The 17,461-nt window shown below is 47.5% G+C and overlaps 2 non-coding genes and 2 pseudogenes across 2 annotated transcripts; all 4 read left to right on the forward strand.

Annotated features, from left to right (window-relative positions):
• Positions 1-3,329: 3,329 nt before the first annotated feature.
• On the forward strand, positions 3,330-3,444 carry LOC119913828. Its single transcript, XR_005446662.1, has one exon. It is a non-coding gene; the product is annotated as a U5 spliceosomal RNA (small nuclear RNA).
• A 5,833-nt stretch (positions 3,445-9,277) lies between these two features.
• On the forward strand, positions 9,278-9,455 carry LOC119913795 (annotated as a pseudogene).
• Positions 9,456-10,424: 969 nt separating this feature from the next.
• LOC119913829 lies at positions 10,425-10,536 on the forward strand. Its single transcript, XR_005446663.1, has one exon. It is a non-coding gene; the product is annotated as a U5 spliceosomal RNA (small nuclear RNA).
• Positions 10,537-16,358: 5,822 nt separating this feature from the next.
• On the forward strand, positions 16,359-16,538 carry LOC119913792 (annotated as a pseudogene).
• The last annotated feature ends 923 nt before the right edge of the window (positions 16,539-17,461 follow it).

Raw genomic sequence — 17,461 nt, forward strand, 5'->3', positions numbered from 1 at the left:
CAAGGCAGAGTGAAGCAGGACCAAGTCGGCCTGAATTAAGGAGAAAAGAATCAACAACTACAGGACCCGTGGAGTCCAATTTTTTGAACCAGCGCAGAGGTAATGCACTTTGTGTCTGTTAAAAGGGAAAATGTGGAGTGTGGAGGTGCTTTTCACTTTCTGGGGACTCTGAGGGCATATCACAGGACCGGCACCAGTCTGGCTAACACTCGTTAGCCGGGACTTTTCCCTCCTCCTAACCAGCCAGTGCCGTGGTGTCATTTTGGAGCTTTCCCTGGAGAGTGAGGACATCCTTACCCAGCTGCAACCCCTAAACTTAACATCAGCAATTATTGTGACCCACTGGAAATATAAAATTGAAACCTCAAGCAAGAGAAGACTAAGAAATTGGATTTAATCGTCAGACACCCAAATAGGGTGCAGATTACAAAATTAGCAGATATTATTCTGATTACAAGCCTCAAGCTGAAGAGAACAACAAGAAAACACTTACCTCAAGCTGGAAAAAAGGAAAATACTTACCGTTTTTGACAAATTAAAGGGAAACCTAAGGAAAAGGACATTTAAAGATACCACTCTGTTATGCCTGATGAAGGACAAGCCGCCCTCCGAAACGTTGCAACAAGGCAGAGTGAAGCAGGACCAAGTCGGCCTGAATTAAGGAGAAAAGAATCAACAACTACAGGACCCGTGGAGTCCAATTTTTTGAACCAGCGCAGAGGTAATGCACTTTTGTGTCTGTTAAAAGGGAAAATGTGGAGTGTGGAGGTGTTTCACTTTCTGGGGACTCTGAGGGCATATCACAGGACCGTGCACCAGTCTGGCTAACACTCGTTAGCCGGGACTTTTCCCCTCCTCCTAACCAGCCAGTGCCGTGTGTGTCATTTTGGAGCTTTCCCTGGAGAGTGAGGACATCCTTACCCAGCTGCAACCCCTAAACTTAACATCAGCAATTATTGTGACCCACTGGAAATATAAAATTGAAACCTCAAGCAAGAGAAGACTAAGAAATTGGATTTTAATCGTCAGACACCCAAATAGGGTGCAGATTACAAAATTAGCAGATATTATTCTGATTACAAGCCTCAAGCTGAAGAGAACAACAAGAAAACACTTACCTCAAGCTGGAAAAAAGGAAAATACTTACCGTTTTTGAACCAAATTAAAGGGAAACCTAAGGAAAAGGACATTTAAAGATACCACTCTGTTATGCCTGATGAAGGACAAGCCGCCCTCCGAAACGTTGCAACAAGGCAGAGTGAAGCAGGACCAAGTCGGCCTGAATTAAGGAGAAAAGAATCAACAACTACAGGACCCGTGGAGTCCAATTTTTTGAACCAGCGCAGAGGTAATGCACTTTTGTGTCTGTTAAAAGGGAAAATGTGGAGTGTGGAGGTGCTTTTCACTTTCTGGGGACTCTGAGGGCATATCACAGGACCGTGCACCAGTCTGGCTAACACTCGTTAGCCGGGACTTTTCCCCTCCTCCTAACCAGCCAGTGCCGTGTGTGTCATTTTGGAGCTTTCCCTGGAGAGTGAGGACATCCTTACCCAGCTGCAACCCCTAAACTTAACATCAGCAATTATTGTGACCCACTGGAAATATAAAATTGAAACCTCAAGCAAGAGAAGACTAAGAAATTGGATTTTAATCGTCAGACACCCAAATAGGGTGCAGATTACAAAATTAGCAGATATTATTCTGATTACAAGCCTCAAGCTGAAGAGAACAACAAGAAAACACTTACCTCAAGCTGGAAAAAAGGAAAATACTTACCGTTTTTGAACCAAATTAAAGGGAAACCTAAGGAAAAGGACATTTAAAGATACCACTCTGTTATGCCTGATGAAGGACAAGCCGCCCTCCGAAACGTTGCAACAAGGCAGAGTGAAGCAGGACCAAGTCGGCCTGAATTAAGGAGAAAAGAATCAACAACTACAGGACCCGTGGAGTCCAATTTTTTGAACCAGCGCAGAGGTAATGCACTTTTGTGTCTGTTAAAAGGGAAAATGTGGAGTGTGGAGGTGCTTTTCACTTTCTGGGGACTCTGAGGGCATATCACAGGACCGTGCACCAGTCTGGCTAACACTCGTTAGCCGGGACTTTTCCCCTCCTCCTAACCAGCCAGTGCCGTGTGTGTCATTTGGAGCTTTCCCTGGAGAGTGAGGACATCCTTACCCAGCTGCAACCCCTAAACTTAACATCAGCAATTATTGTGACCCACTGGAAATATAAAATTGAAACCTCAAGCAAGAGAAGACTAAGAAATTGGATTTTAATCGTCAGACACCCAAATAGGGTGCAGATTACAAAATTAGCAGATATTATTCTGATTACAAGCCTCAAGCTGAAGAGAACAACAAGAAAACACTTACCTCAAGCTGGAAAAAAGGAAAATACTTACCGTTTTTGAACCAAATTAAAGGGAAACCTAAGGAAAAGGACATTTAAAGATACCACTCTGTTATGCCTGATGAAGGACAAGCCGCCCTCCGAAACGTTGCAACAAGGCAGAGTGAAGCAGGACCAAGTCGGCCTGAATTAAGGAGAAAAGAATCAACAACTACAGGACCCGTGGAGTCCAATTTTTTGAACCAGCGCAGAGGTAATGCACTTTTGTGTCTGTTAAAAGGGAAAATGTGGAGTGTGGAGGTGCTTTTCACTTCTGGGGACTCTGAGGGCATATCACAGGACCGTGCACCAGTCTGGCTAACACTCGTTAGCCGGGACTTTTCCCCTCCTCCTAACCCCTAACCCTAACTAAAACACCTCAAATGAAGCAAGAAAACCTGCTACAACTGCTAAATCGGTGAATAAAACACACTTACCTTCTCGTCTTTGGTCTGGTCAAGGTGGCAGTCCGGCAGAGGACAGGTAGGCAGTCCTCGGGACCAATGAATTCCTTGTTGCAAAAGTTTTTCAGCTACGGCAAAGTTGAAATTTTATTCACAAGGAATGAGGTGAATCTCCTCCCAGAAAAGCTGGTGACACAAAACGAAGCCCCAAACCGGCAAAGGTTTTAACCAGAAAGAGGAGGCCATTGCAGTCTTGGCCAAAAGGCCGAGAAGCGATCGGCCACATTTCCCCTCCCTTTCTCTCACTCGTCATCGAGAGGCTACAAGAGCCCGAGTCGTTCGGTAGCCTCTGTCCAAAAGCCAGGCCTTCGTCTCTCCGCAGCCCGATTGGATAGAGCCTGCCATGACCTGGGGAGGGGTAGGGGAACGGGCGTGGCCTGGTACTTGGGACTCGAGAGGCAGAGTGAGGCTTACCGTGAGGGTAGTGGCCGGGACGACTAGGCTCGTCGGCGGCTCTGGAGGAGGGGCCCGTACTTACTCGGGTTTCTCTTCATAACGTACAAGTCTTTCGCCTTTTACTAAAGACTTCCGTGGAGAGGGACGCCAATGAGTTAAAACTATTTTGGCAGGCTCTGCCGTGTGGCCGAGCCTCGTGCGTTTGTGAAAAGGAAATAAAACGCCGCCCCCGGCAAGGTTGAGCGGTGCGACGAGGCGCGCTCGGGAGGAGGTGCTGAGACTCAGCCGTTGTTATGCGCAGTTGAAACCACTGCGCCACGGCAGGGGGAGAACTGCTCCGGGAGGTGGGCGCTGGAAGCAACCAGCGGGGGTTATCGCTTCTCGGCCTTTTGGCTAAGACTGCGATCGCCTCCTGTGTCTGGATAAAACTTTTGCCTGTTTGTGGCGAAGTGTTACCAGGTTTTTGGGAGGATACTCACATTATTCCTTGTGAAGAAAATTTCAACTTTGTTGTAGTTGAAATTGTTTCACACAAAGGAATTCATTGGTTCAGAGGACTGCTTACCTGTACTCTGCCGGAATAACATCTCGACCAGGCCAAACAAGACAAGGTAAGTGTGTTTTATTCACCTTTCTAACATTTTTAGTAGATTTTATTGCTCTTTTTAGAGCATTCTTTTACCTTATTTTAGTTGACTTGGTTTTAGAGTGTTTTAGGTGTTTTAGCTTCTTTTTACCACTTTTACGTTGTGGTGCCTCCACCATGGCGGCCAACCATGCCGGCATGAGGAGGCACCACAGTGTCAGATTTACATTCAAAGAAAAAGATGGGAAAACCCTTGTTATGTCGAGGCTTGACTGCTCAAGGAAAATGATCCAGAACATTTTGAAATTCTCCCCGCAGGATATAAATTGTATTTTGACTCTGCCATTTGGAAAAGGTTTTGATGTGAGTTTTGTCTCTGCTGCCGTGTTCAGAGATTTCTGGACACGCTTCGAAAATGAAAAACCCCAGTTTACTGCATTTAATGTTGAGAAACTGACTGATAATGCCGCTAAAACGGTAATTGTCAGAATGTTCAATGAGACTGTGAATGCAGATGACATTTGTTTGTGGCTGGGCAGATTTTGCACTGTTAAAGGCCAGGCTACCAAAGTGAGAGATGAGGATGGCATCTGGAATTGCGCTTGGAGGGTCCCCATCCAACAATGGCAAGACCCTCAAGGCTTCCAGGGCCTGAAACATCTGCCATCCATGATAGTTCTGGGAAACAACAGGGGCTACATTCATTACCAGGGCCAGCCCAAACTCTGCCGCAAGTGTGGTGAGAATGGGCACCTGGCAGAAGCGTGCCAGCAGATCATTTGTGGTAAATGTAGAGAAATTGGGCATACTTTCGAGGAATGCACCAATGGCAGAAAGTGCAATCTTTGTGGAGAAACAAACCACCTTTCAGAGATTGCCCTAAGTCGTTTGCCAACAAATTAAAGGCAGCAAAGGCACAAAATGGCGGACAAGACGAAGCAGTTAGAGAGCTAATTGAAGAGGCTGGGCTGGAGAATTCAAATCTCCCGCCAAATCCTGTGATTGGAGGAGAAGGACCAGTAGAGGCGGGAGAAGGGGAGGGGCCTGCAGCTGCCCCACAAGTGGAGAACAGGGAAGAAGCAGTGGCAGTGCAGGCAGAAGGCGGAGCTAGCTCAGTGACTGGCTCAGAACAAAAATTTGGCCAGTCACAGAGTGATAGCGAGGATGTCCCCCTCCCCAATGCCCAGCCGGCCAAGAGACTAATTTCAGAATTGTCTTCTGAGTCTCCTGGAGCCTCGGAAAAGAGGGGAAGAGCTGAGAGCTACTCAGACAGTTCATCTGTGGAGGAGCCCAGAGTCTTCCCCTCCAATTCGCCTAATGAAGTCTCTTTTTTAACTATAGCTCTGCAATCAACCCCTAAGGACTCAAAGCTCAATGCCACCCTGCGTCAGAGGCCAACTCCTAGAGTCCGAAAGGGAAATGGAGCTCAACCCCGTCATCTCTCACCCATGAGAATGAAGGAAGAGCTCCATTCACAAGAAATCCACTAACTGCTGTGTTTTTAAACATTTGAAATCCCCCTTTTTTTTTAGTCTTTTAAGATGTCATACCTGCAAATTTTAACCATACTCATGACACTCACCTTCTCAACTATCAATGTGAGGAGTGTGAAGTCGAGAGTTAGAGCCCAGATTGTTTTATCCTTTCTTAACTCTTTTAAGTCTGACGTGTTTTTAATACAGGAATGCGGCCTACCATTTTTAAAACACTACAGAGAATGGGAGGAGTTATGGCCACAAACGTCGATATGGAGCGGCTCAAATGAAAACAAAAATGATGGAGTGGCCATTTTAATAAAAAACCCTCTAGTCTTGGTGAAGGGCAGCACTGTGGTGAGAGATGGTCGGGCACTTTTAACACACTTGACTTTTATGGGGAAGGATTTTAACGTCTTAAATATTTATGGCTTTAATGACAAGAACGACAGGTATGACCTTTTAGAAGACTGCAGCCCCACATGCTAGGCAGGGCACCTTTAGTTGTAGGGGGGGATTTTAATTGTATTTTAAGCAGGAACGATAGGAGAAGAATAGGGGACGATTTTAAAGTGGACAAGACTTCAGTTTTACTTCAAAGCATATGCAGTGATTTTAGACTTGTGGACTGTTTTAAAACCATGCATCCCAGAGAGGAGGGCTTCACCTGGTTCAGTAGTGATGGCACCCGAGCCTCTCGCATAGACTACATTTTATCACGTGATTGCCCACCAACCGATGCTAGATTGGAACCTGTTTTCTTTTCTGATCACGCAATTCTTTCCTGCACCCTTTCACTCTCTTCCGGTGTGACGGCAGGAAGTGGTCTGTGGAAGCTCAATTGCTCCCTGTTAGAAGACAGGGAGCTAGTTAGGCTGTACAGGGAGCAATACCGAGAGTGGCAGACCCTTCAAGACTTTTACGATACACGTGCACAGTGGTGGGAAATGGTGAAGGGAAAGACAAAGACGTTTTACAGACAGGCAGGGAAAAGAAAGAAAAAGAGGGACAACAGACGCATGTTGGGACTGCAGAAACGGCTTCAGAGGTATTTTAAACTAATCCAACATGGAATGGATTTTAATGAAGAGATAAAACAAATTAAAACAGAGATGTCGGTTTTAGCAGAAATTAATAGCAAAGGTGTGATTTTAAGAAGCAAGGAAAGGGAAATAGAGGAAGGAGAGAAGTGCACAAGATATTTTTTAAGAAAATCGTAAATAAAGGGGGGGCCATGTTGAGACTTAAAAAAGAAAACGGGTGCACAGCTGACACAACAGAGGAAATCAAAGAAACTGTCGAACATTTTTACCGTGAACTGTACGCATACAAAACTGTTAACGGGGACACCATGAACGAAGTTTTAAAATCCATTGACCAAGCAACAAACGACAACGTGCTTTTAACCCAAGATTTTACGATACCGGAATTAAACAAATGCATCAAATCTTTTAAGACAGGGAAGTCGCCGGGAGAAGACGGGCTTCCCTTGGAATTTTATCTGACATTTTGGGACATTTTAGCACCAGACTTGCTTGCTGTTTTTATGGATTTTGAACAAATGGACCGACTTCCTGACAGCTTTAGAGCAGGGATAGTGACTCTCCTTCACAAAGACAAAGACAAGACGGACTTGAAAAATTGGAGACCTATCACACTCTTAAATTTTGACTGTAAACTTTTTAGTAAACTTTAGCCTCACGCATGTCCTTGTTTTTAGAAGATCTGATTCACCCGGATCAAGCCTGTGCCGTCCCGGGGAGGAAGATCACCGACAGCCTCGTACTGATCCGAGATACCATCTGTTACGCGAGAGACAGAAACATTCGGCTAGTAGTCCTGAATTTAGATTTTGAGAAAGCCTTTGATCGGGTCTCGCACCAGTACCTTTTCCAGGTACTGCAAAAAATGGGGTTCCCGAGAAGGTTTATAGCCTGGGTGGGACTGCTGTACCGGGAGATCAACAGCAAATTCATTGTTAACGGGCATCTGACAAGAGCAGTGGATATAAACTGCGGTGTCCGTCAGGGTTGTCCGTTATCTGCCCTCCTCTACGTTATCTGTATAGAACCACTGGCACAGACCTTGAGAAGGGACCAACGAATCCATGGGGTAGGAGTCCCAGGGAGCGGGGGACTCGAGACAAAATGTATTTTATATATGGACGACATCAACATTTTATGCACTGACCTTTTATCTGTCAACAGGACGCTGGACTTGACTGACTGGTTCGGACAGGCCTCTGGGTCAAAGCTGAACAGAAGCAAGACCCAAGCCCATTTTTATGGACCGTGGACAGCGACTGAGACGACAGGACCCCCTGACTGTGACCCAGACTGACCAAAAAATACTTGGGATCAGGTTTGATAGGGAGGGGGAGGGGAAAACAAATTGGGCAGACATAGTAGGGAAAGTCAGGCAGAGACTAGGGTACTGGACACTTAGAGGACTGACTTTAGAAGGAAAGGTTTTAATCATCAAAGCAGTGATTTTACCTTTGCTTTTACTCATCAGTTCTGTTTTTATCCCGCCTAGGAGAGTGATCTTAGACCTGGAACGAGCCATCTTTTATTTTTTGTGGGGCTCCAAGTGGGAAAGACTGAGACGAAGCGTGATGAAGAAGCCAAAGGAGAAAGGAGGAAAAGGAGTGCCAGACCTGCACTTGTTCCTAGGAAGCAGATACACAGCACTACACATGGCAACCGCCACAGCCCCATCCAGAAACCCCAAGACCGCAGCAATGACACGGTTCTGGATGGGGTCCTACCTCAGAAAACTTAAGATCTTACCCACAAGTCTCAAAGTACCAGTGTCTTTTAACCTGCCACCAGCCTATGCTTTTATCCAGTCATTTTTAAGGCATTTTAACCTTGAGCAGGAGGAGTTGCAGGTTTTAACCACTCACCGCTCTCTCATTTCTGTTGTGCAGGAGCGGGAACCAGTGAGTCCAGTGCGCGGGCTTGCATTCGGCGAGCCCTCAACAGTTTGGCGCAACGTGAACCATCCAGCTCTTCCAAACAGACTCCGGGACCTGTCATGGATGGTGGCTCATGAGATCCTCCCAGTCAGGTCCGTAATGCACTCCCGGGGCATGTCGGCGCACTCAACTTGCCCCCGACCAGGTTGTGGCGCGCCTGAGTCGGTAAGGCATCTGCTCTGGGAGTGCAGCGCTGCCGTAGAACAGTGGGCAACGGCCGGCTCCTTGCAATTCCCGTACTTGCCAGCAAGGGAGGTCCTCACACCACAGCTGGTGCTGTACGGGGTGAGCCAAGGAAATCAGATACCAGCACGTACATTTGCCAAACAGTGGCTCACCCTAGCCGCCATCAAAGACGCCATATGGACCTCCAGAAACTTGCTGGCAAGAAAGCACATGCAGATCCCCCCCGTGGCTGTGATCCGGATGGCCGCAGCAACGGCCAAACGGCCAGAGCTGCAGGCGGCGGGCCTAGGACACAGCCACAAAGAAGAATCGCCTCTGTGCCCATTCGGACGGAGGAGCCGGAGCCACACAAGGAAAGTTCAAGGCAGCGGCGGCCTGACCCTCCGGGTGAGGTTGGTGGGAAGGAGCTACAGGGTGAGGGTCTCCTCTGAGCGCCTGCACAAGATCCCGAGAGTCCAAATCTGTTTGGGGGAGCTGAATGAGTTCCCCTTTGATAGGGACTCACTACACTCCTGCACAACAGTGGACTTGGAGAAGAGCTTTTATTATCCATTTATTTTTTGTGAGTTTTATTTTAACAAATGCACTCCGCTTTGAAGACTTTTAACAGACACTCACAGACATGGACAAGCTGAAAACCATTTTATACCTTTAATTTATGACGTTATCTGTAATGCATTTTAAACACTTTTTTTAAATGTTGTTTTACAGAGAACATTTATCTATTTATTGACATGTTGTATTTTAAAAGGTAACTTGGAATTGACATATTATGAATCATGTTTGAATTGAGTGTCAATAAAATTTTTCTCAAAAGAAAAAAAAATCTGTTCTTATCAGTTTAATATCTGATATGTCCCCTATAAGGGGGCAACATATTAAATGGATTTTTAGCACCGGGAGCTGAGACGAGGGGCTTGCTCCGTCCACTCCACGCATCGACCCGGTATTGCAGTGCCTCCGGGGGCGGTGCACCCTTCTCCTGCCTTGTGTAAAACCAAAATACTGACCCAAACGCAGAGGTTCGTCGCTCTGCCGGACGCCGGCCCGAAAAAGGCGCCAGTCGAGGGGGGGCGGCCAGCTGAAGCCTCGAAGAAGGCAGCGAGATTTGCACTTTATGATTGGCAGACGACGAGGGGATATTTGGGACCGGCATGGCTGTTAAATGTGCCCTGCACTTCCCCTCCCTTTCTCCCACTCGTCATCGAGAGCCCGAGTATTTCGGATGCTCGGTAGCCTGTGTCCAAAAGCCAGGCCTTCATTTCTCCGATTGGATAGAGCCTCTCAGAAGGTGGGGAGGGGACACTGCGGCGCCTCCGTAGGCCCGGCACGGTTGGCCAACACGGTGGAGGAACCGCAGCGTAGAAAGGATACAAGAAACTAAAACACCTCAAATGAAGCAAGAAAACCTGCTACAACTGCTAAATCGGTGAATAAAACACACTTACCTTCTCGTCTTTGGTCTGGTCAAGGTGGCAGTCCGGCAGAGGACAGGTAGGCAGTCCTCGGGACCAATGAATTCCTTGTTGCAAAAGTTTTTCAGCTACGGCAAAGTTGAAATTTTATTCACAAGGAATGAGGTGAATCTCCTCCCAGAAAAGCTGGTGACACAAAACGAAGCCCCAAACCGGCAAAGGTTTTAACCAGAAAGAGGAGGCCATTGCAGTCTTGGCCAAAAGGCCGAGAAGCGATCGGCCACATTTCCCCTCCCTTTCTCTCACTCGTCATCGAGAGGCTACAAGAGCCCGAGTCGTTCGGTAGCCTCTGTCCAAAAGCCAGGCCTTCGTCTCTCCGCAGCCCGATTGGATAGAGCCTGCCATGACCTGGGGAGGGGTAGGGGAACGGGCGTGGCCTGGTACTTGGGACTCGAGAGGCAGAGTGAGGCTTACCGTGAGGGTAGTGGCCGGGACGACTAGGCTCGTCGGCGGCTCTGGAGGAGGGGCCCGTACTTACTCGGGTTTCTCTTCATAACGTACAAGTCTTTCGCCTTTACTAAAGACTTCCGTGGAGAGGGACGCCAATGAGTTAAAACTATTTTTGGCAGGCTCTGCCGTGTGGCCGAGCCTCGTGCGTTTGTGAAAAGGAAATAAAACGCCGCCCCCGGCAAGGTTGAGCGGTGCGACGAGGCGCGCTCGGGAGGAGGTGCTGAGACTCAGCCGTTGTTATGCGCAGTTGAAACCACTGCGCCACGGCAGGGGGAGAACTGCTCCGGGAGGTGGGCGCTGGAAGCAACCAGCGGGGGTTATCGCTTCTCGGCCTTTTGGCTAAGACTGCGATCGCCTCCTGTGTCTGGATAAAACTTTTGCCTGTTTGTGGCGAAGTGTTACCAGGTTTTTGGGAGGATACTCACATTATTCCTTGTGAAGAAAATTTCAACTTTGTTGTAGTTGAAATTGTTTCACACAAAGGAATTCATTGGTTCAGAGGACTGCTTACCTGTACTCTGCCGGAATAACATCTCGACCAGGCCAAACAAGACAAGGTAAGTGTGTTTTATTCACCTTTCTAACATTTTTAGTAGATTTTATTGCTCTTTTTAGAGCATTTTTTACCTTATTTTAGTTGACTTGGTTTTAGACTGTTTTAGGTGTTTTAGCTTCTTTTTACCACTTTTACGTTGTGGTGCCTCCACCATGGCGGCCAACCATGCCGGCATGAGGAGGCACCACAGTGTCAGATTTACATTCAAAGAAAAAGATGGGAAAACCCTTGTTATGTCAAGGCTGGACTTCTCAAGGAAAATGATCCAGAACATTTTGAAATTCTCCCCGCAGGATATAAATTGTATTTTGACTCTGCCATTTGGAAAAGGTTTCGATGTGAGTTTTGTCTCTGCTGCCGTGTTCAGAGATTTCTGGACACGCTTCGAAAATGAAAAACCCCAGTTTACTGCATTTAATGTTGAGAAACTGACTGATAATGCCGCTAAAACGGTAATTGTCAGAATGTTCAATGAGACTGTGAATGCAGATGACATTTGTTTGTGGCTGGGCAGATTTTGCACTGTTAAAGGCCAGGCTACCAAAGTGAGAGATGAGGATGGCATCTGGAATTGCGCTTGGAGGGTCCCCATCCAACAATGGCAAGACCCTCAAGGCTTCCAGGGCCTGAAACATCTGCCATCCATGATAGTTCTGGGAAACAACAGGGGCTACATTCATTACCAGGGCCAGCCCAAACTCTGCCGCAAGTGTGGTGAGAATGGGCACCTGGCAGAAGCGTGCCAGCAGATCATTTGTGGTAAATGTAGAGAAATTGGGCATACTTTCGAGGAATGCACCAATGGCAGAAAGTGCAATCTTTGTGGAGAAACAAACCACCTCTTCAGAGATTGCCCTAAGTCATTTGCCAACAAATTAAAGGCAGCAAAGGCACAAAATGGCGGACAAGACGAAGCAGTTAGAGAGCTAATTGAAGAGGCTGGGCTGGAGAATTCAAATCTCCCGCCAAATCCTGTGATTGGAGGAGAAGGACCAGTAGAGGCGGGAGAAGGGGAGGGGCCTGCAGCTGCCCCACAAGTGGAGAACAGGGAGAAGCAGTGGCAGTGCAGGCAGAAGGCGGAGCTAGCTCAGTGACTGGCTCAGAACAAAAATTTGGCCAGTCACAGAGTGATAGCGAGGATGTCCCCCTCCCCAATGCCCAGCCGGCCAAGAGACTAATTTCAGAATTGTCTTCTGAGTCTCCTGGAGCCTCGGAAAAGAGGGGAAGAGCTGAGAGCTACTCAGACAGTTCATCTGTGGAGGAGCCCAGAGTCTTCCCCTCCAATTCGCCTAATGAAGTCTTTTTTAACTATAGCTCTGCAATCAACCCCTAAGGACTCAAAGCTCAATGCCACCCTGCGTCAGAGGCCAACTCCTAGAGTCCGAAAGGGAAATGGAGCTCAACCCCGTCATCTCTCACCCATGAGAATGAAGGAAGAGCTCCATTCACAAGAAATCCACTAACTGCTGTTTTTAAACATTTGAAATCCCCCTTTTTTTTTAGTCTTTTAAGATGTCATACCTGCAAATTTTAACCATACTCATGACACTCACCTTCTCAACTATCAATGTGAGGAGTGTGAAGTCGAGAGTTAGAGCCCAGATTGTTTTATCCTTTCTTAACTCTTTTAAGTCTGACGTGTTTTTAATACAGGAATGCGGCCTACCATTTTTAAAACACTACAGAGAATGGGAGGAGTTATGGCCACAAACGTCGATATGGAGCGGCTCAAATGAAAACAAAAATGATGGAGTGGCCATTTTAATAAAAAACCCTCTAGTCTTGGTGAAGGGCAGCACTGTGGTGAGAGATGGTCGGGCACTTTTAACACACTTGACTTTTATGGGGAAGGATTTTAACGTCTTAAATATTTATGGCTTTAATGACAAGAACGACAGGTATGACCTTTTAGAAGACCTGCAGCCCCACATGCTAGGCAGGGCACCTTTAGTTGTAGGGGGGGATTTTAATTGTATTTTAAGCAGGAACGACAGGAGAAGAATAGGGGACGATTTTAAAGTGGACAAGACTTCAGTTTTACTTCAAAGCATATGCAGTGATTTTAGACTTGTGGACTGTTTTAAAACCATGCATCCCAGAGAGGAGGGCTTCACCTGGTTCAGTAGTGATGGCACCCGAGCCTCTCGCATAGACTACATTTTATCACGTGATTGCCCACCAACCGATGCTAGATTGGAACCTGTTTTCTTTTCTGATCACGCAATTCTTTCCTGCACCCTTTCACTCTCTTCCGGTGTGACGGCAGGAAGTGGTCTGTGGAAGCTCAATTGCTCCCTGTTAGAAGACAGGGAGCTAGTTAGGCTGTACAGGGAGCAATACCGAGAGTGGCAGACCCTTCAAGACTTTTACGATACACGTGCACAGTGGTGGGAAATGGTGAAGGGAAAGACAAAGACGTTTTACAGACAGGCAGGGAAAAGAAAGAAAAAGAGGGACAACAGACGCATGTTGGGACTGCAGAAACGGCTTCAGAGGTATTTTAAACTAATCCAACATGGAATGGATTTTAATGAAGAGATAAAACAAATTAAAACAGAGATGTCGGTTTTAGCAGAAATTAATAGCAAAGGTGTGATTTTAAGAAGCAAGGAAAGGGAAATAGAGGAAGGAGAGAAGTGCACAAGATATTTTTTTAAGAAAATCGTAAATAAAGGGGGGGCCATGTTGAGACTTAAAAAAGAAAACGGGTGCACAGCTGACACAACAGAGGAAATCAAAGAAACTGTCGAACATTTTTACCGTGAACTGTACGCATACAAAACTGTTAACGGGGACACCATGACCGAAGTTTTAAAATCCATTGACCAAGCAACAAACGACAACGTGCTTTTAACCCAAGATTTTACGATACCGGAATTAAACAAATGCATCAAATCTTTTAAGACAGGGAAGTCGCCGGGAGAAGACGGGCTTCCCTTGGAATTTTATCTGACATTTTGGGACATTTTAGCACCAGACTTGCTTGCTTTTTATGGATTTTGAACAAATGGACCGACTTCCTGACAGCTTTAGAGCAGGGATAGTGACTCTCCTTCACAAAGACAAAGACAAGACGGACTTGAAAAATTGGAGACCTATCACACTCTTAAATTTTGACTGTAAACTTTTTAGTAAACTTTAGCCTCACGCATGTCCTTGTTTTTAGAAGATCTGATTCACCCGGATCAAGCCTGTGCCGTCCCGGGGAGGAAGATCACCGACAGCCTCGTACTGATCCGAGATACCATCTGTTACGCGAGAGACAGAAACATTCGGCTAGTAGTCCTGAATTTAGATTTTGAGAAAGCCTTTGATCGGGTCTCGCACCAGTACCTTTTCCAGGTACTGCAAAAAATGGGGTTCCCGAGAAGGTTTATAGCCTGGGTGGGACTGCTGTACCGGGAGATCAACAGCAAATTCATTGTTAACGGGCATCTGACAAGAGCAGTGGATATAAACTGCGGTGTCCGTCAGGGTTGTCCGTTATCTGCCCTCCTCTACGTTATCTGTATAGAACCACTGGCACAGACCTTGAGAAGGGACCAACGAATCCATGGGGTAGGAGTCCCAGGGAGCGGGGGACTCGAGACAAAATGTTTATATATGGACGACATCAACATTTTATGCACTGACCTTTTATCTGTCAACAGGACGCTGGACTTGACTGACTGGTTCGGACAGGCCTCTGGGTCAAAGCTGAACAGAAGCAAGACCCAAGCCCATTTTTATGGACCGTGGACAGCGACTGAGACGACAGGACTCCCCCTGACTGTGACCCAGACTGACCAAAAAATACTTGGGATCAGGTTTGATAGGGAGGGGGAGGGGAAAACAATTGGGCAGACATAGTAGGGAAAGTCAGGCAGAGACTAGGGTACTGGACACTTAGAGGACTGACTTTAGAAGGAAAGGTTTTAATCATCAAAGCAGTGATTTTACCTTTGCTTTTACTCATCAGTTCTGTTTTTATCCCGCCTAGGAGAGTGATCTTAGACCTGGAACGAGCCATCTTTTATTTTTTGTGGGGCTCCAAGTGGGAAAGACTGAGACGAAGCGTGATGAAGAAGCCAAAGGAGAAAGGAGGAGGAAAAGGAGTGCCAGACCTGCACTTGTTCCTAGGAAGCAGATACACAGCACTACACGCAACCGCCACAGCCCCATCCAGAAACCCCAAGACCGCAGCAATGACACGGTTCTGGATGGGGTCCTACCTCAGAAAACTTAAGATCTTACCCACAAGTCTCAAAGTACCAGTGTCTTTTAACCTGCCACCAGCCTATGCTTTTATCCAGTCATTTTTAAGGCATTTTAACCTTGAGCAGGAGGAGTTGCAGGTTTTAACCACTCACCGCTCTCTCATTTCTGTTGTGCAGGAGCGGGAACCAGTGAGTCCAGTGCGCGGGCTTGCATTCGGCGAGCCCTCAACAGTTTGGCGCAACGTGAACCATCCAGCTCTTCCAAACAGACTCCGGGACCTGTCATGGATGGTGGCTCATGAGATCCTCCCAGTCAGGTCCGTAATGCACTCCCGGGGCATGTCGGCGCACTCAACTTGCCCCCGACCAGGTTGTGGCGCGCCTGAGTCGGTAAGGCATCTGCTCTGGGAGTGCAGCGCTGCCGTAGAACAGTGGGCAACGGCCGGCTCCTTGCAATTCCCGTACTTGCCAGCAAGGGAGGTCCTCACACCACAGCTGGTGCTGTACGGGGTGAGCCAAGGAAATCAGATACCAGCACGTACATTTGCCAAACAGTGGCTCACCCTAGCCGCCATCAAAGACGCCATATGGACCTCCAGAAACTTGCTGGCAAGAAAGCACATGCAGATCCCCCCGTGGCTGTGATCCGGATGGCCGCAGCAACGGTCCAAACGGCCAGAGCTGCAGGCGGCGGGCCTAGGACACAGCCACAAAGAAGAATCGCCTCTGTGCCCATTCGGACGGAGGAGCCGGAGCCACACAAGGAAAGTTCAAGGCAGCGGCGGCCTGACCCTCCGGGTGAGGTTGGTGGGAAGGAGCTACAGGGTGAGGGTCTCCTCTGAGCGCCTGACAAGATCCCGAGAGACCAAATCTGTTTGGGGGAGCTGAATGAGTTCCCCTTTGATAGGGACTCACTACACTCCTGCACAACAGTGGACTTGGAGAAGAGCTTTTATTATCCATTATTTTTTGTGAGTTTTATTTTAACAAATGCACTCCGCTTTGAAGATTTTAACAGAGACACTCAGACATGGACAAGCTGAAAACCATTTTATACCTTTAATTTATGACGTTATCTGTAATGCATTTTAAACACTTTTTTTAAATGTTGTTTTACAGAGAACATTTATCTATTTATTGACGTGTTGTATTTTAAAAGGTAACTTGGAATTGACATATTATGAATCATGTTTGAATTGAGTGTCAATAAAATTTTTCTCAAAAGAAAAAAATCTGTTCTTATCAGTTTAATATCTGATATGTCCCCTATAAGGGGGCAACATATTAAATGGATTTTTAGCACCGGGAGCTGAGACGAGGGGCTTGCTCCGTCCACTCCACGCATCGACCCGGTATTGCAGTGCCTCCGGGGGCGGTGCACCCTTCTCCTGCCTTGTGTAAAACCAAAATACTGACCCAAACGCAGAGGTTCGTCGCTCTGCCGGACGCCGGCCCGAAAAAGGCGCCAGTCGAGGGGGGGCGGCCAGCTGAAGCCTCGAAGAAGGCAGCGAGATTTGCACTTTATGATTGGCAGACGACGAGGGGATATTTGGGACCGGCATGGCTGTTAAATGTGCCCTGCACTTCCCCTCCCTTTCTCCCACTCGTCATCGAGAGCCCGAGTATTTCGGATGCTCGGTAGCCTGTGTCCAAAAGCCAGGCCTTCATTTCTCCGATTGGATAGAGCCTCTCAGAAGGTGGGGAGGGGACACTGCGGCGCCTCCGTAGGCCCGGCACGGTTGGCCAACACGGTGGAGGAACCGCAGCGTAGAAAGGATACAAGAAACTAAAACACCTCAAATGAAGCAAGAAAACCTGCTACAACTGCTAAATCGGTGAATAAAACACACTTACCTTCTCGTCTTTGGTCTGGTCAAGGTGGCAGTCCGGCAGAGGACAGGTAGGCAGTCCTCGGGACCAATGAATTCCTTGTTGCAAAAGTTTTTCAGCTACGGCAAAGTTGAAATTTTATTCACAAGGAATGAGGTGAATCTCCTCCCAGAAAAGCTGGTGACACAAAACGAAGCCCCAAACCGGCAAAGGTTTTAACCAGAAAGAGGAGGCCATTGCAGTCTTGGCCAAAAGGCCGAGAAGCGATCGGCCACATTTCCCCTCCCTTTCTCTCACTCGTCATCGAGAGGCTACAAGAGCCCGAGTCGTTCGGTAGCCTCTGTCCAAAAGCCAGGCCTTCGTCTCTCCGCAGCCCGATTGGATAGAGCCTGCCATGACTGGGGAGGGTAGGGGAACGGGCGTGGCCTGGCTTGGGACGCGAGAGGCAGAGTGAGGCTTACCGTGAGGGTAGTGGCCGG

This window comes from Micropterus salmoides, unplaced genomic scaffold (genome assembly GCF_014851395.1).
Source record: "Micropterus salmoides isolate LMB-PRFRI ecotype aquatic unplaced genomic scaffold, ASM1485139v1 Ms_hic_scaffold_2, whole genome shotgun sequence".
NCBI lineage: Eukaryota > Metazoa > Chordata > Actinopteri > Centrarchiformes > Centrarchidae > Micropterus > Micropterus salmoides.